Source organism: Euprymna scolopes, chromosome 29 (assembly GCF_053919585.1).
Source record: "Euprymna scolopes isolate OS-2025 chromosome 29, ASM5391958v1, whole genome shotgun sequence".
In the NCBI taxonomy this organism is placed as follows: domain Eukaryota; kingdom Metazoa; phylum Mollusca; class Cephalopoda; order Sepiida; family Sepiolidae; genus Euprymna; species Euprymna scolopes.
The window spans coordinates 106,062,724-106,064,581 of record NC_136510.1 but is presented as its reverse complement, the minus strand read 5'-3'; the positions used below and the strand labels follow the sequence as shown (position 1 = coordinate 106,064,581).

The 1,858-nt window shown below is 38.4% G+C and overlaps 1 pseudogene; it reads right to left on the bottom strand.

Moving 5' to 3' along the window:
- Positions 1-1,207: 1,207 nt before the first annotated feature.
- LOC145253129 (5S ribosomal RNA) lies at positions 1,208-1,324 on the bottom strand (annotated as a pseudogene).
- Between the last annotated feature and the right edge of the window lie 534 nt (positions 1,325-1,858).

Here is a 1,858-nt window from a genome sequence, read left to right as displayed (position 1 = left end):
TTTTGAGCCGATTAAACATTTTACATTAAATAAAAACACTAAAAAATTATCCAGTTAGGTAGAAACGTAATTTACCTTAACTTTGCTTTCATTTATTCGTTTTTGGCCAACTTTTCCGAATCTGTGTATAGTACCCCCCCCTCATCCTCACCCAAATATTAATTAAAAAACTCACATTTTTGAATACAATAATAAAAAAAATAACTCTATTTAGCGTTTCAACATTTTAGCAACTTTCGGCTTAATCCACTGAATGGTGGTCGAACCCAAGCCATGATTGACGGTAACTCCCGAAGATCCGGATCCAATTCTGCAAGAGTACCATTTTTTTTCATTTTCGCCTTTTTTTATTTTACTTTTTGGACTGGATTGCTGTACTAAGAATATAAGAAACATGCATTTTCTCTTTTTATTAGAATTTTCCATTACACCAAATTGAGCCACAGCAATACGTGGCAGGGTACAGCTAGTATATATATATATATATATATATATATATATATATATATATATATATATATATATATATATATATAACTAATGGCAAGCAATCTATGAAAGATTAATGCAAGCAACAGTAAACGTAGTCACTAGTTTTGTCTTCTCTGCGTCAGCCTCTCGAATCAAAGGTTCTCAAGTCCTTCACCACCTTTACTCAAGGCACGCCTCCATGATGGTCTATCTTCGGCTAGCTCCTCCCACGCATTCATATCAATGCCAAGAGTGGTCAGGTCCCGTTTGGCCACGTCTTTAAAGCGTAGCATCGGACGACCACGGCTTCTTGTTCCATTTGCCAGTTCGCTGTAGAGGATATCCTTAGGGAGACGGCCATGGATACTAACACTATAAGATGAAATTCAGCTACTGCAGAGCTCATGGACAATTCTGGAACTAACTCAGAGAGGACAAGACTCCCAACATCAAAAAATGTGCATCATTAAGTCTACATACAGCTCCACGATGACTGATGAGCATCTAGAGGTCAGCTTGAAGCTGGCTATTAGCAGCTACTCTCTGCACTATGCATCCCTGACTGATTCCATCTAATGCAAGTCATTAGTGTAAGGTAATGACAAAAAATGTGCAGCGATGTACTGCGCAATGTGGGTCGATGCAGTAATGCAAGGTACACCCACTTATACTGTCATATAACAACAATTTACACTATATTTAGACGACTGGAAACAATGCCGAAATAAGCGGAGAGCATATACAGCGCCTAGAATTCCCAAATGGTCACCCATCTGGTATTAGCCAGGCTCAACGTTGCTTAACTTCGGTGATCTGACGAGAACCGGTGTGTCAACGTGATTATGCCGTACTTCCAGTCGTCTTGTACCTCAACTTGCCACTGGTATGCAACAATGTTGGCTCAGGAGAGGCGTGGTTGGAGATTGCGCAACTCTTGCCACACAAATTTCACGTGCAGGCACCCTTACAGTGGGTATCCATAGTCTGTCAAGACTGAAGGAAGCCTTGTTGTACAATATATTTATAAATAATGTGTCTTGTAGTTTTAGTTGGTTGTAGATCATCTAGACTTAGTCTTGTCACAAGTAGTTCTCGTGCTGCAAATGTGCGTGCACCTCTGATGTAGATGATTAAAAAAATGTTTATTGTTAATTTTACTCAGTTTAAACGGTAATAATACTATGAGTGTCTTTAAACTGGAAAAATTATGAAGTTCAATAGTTAAACTACCACTGAGAATTTTTACATTTCATAAACTTACTTTGATTATTAAGTGTTTTTATGACAAACGAAATCGTCCACTCTCGGACACAGATGACGGAAAACGGACAGTTGCAATATGGAGGTATCTGGAATCTATCCAGATACTGAACTAATATGTACAAGG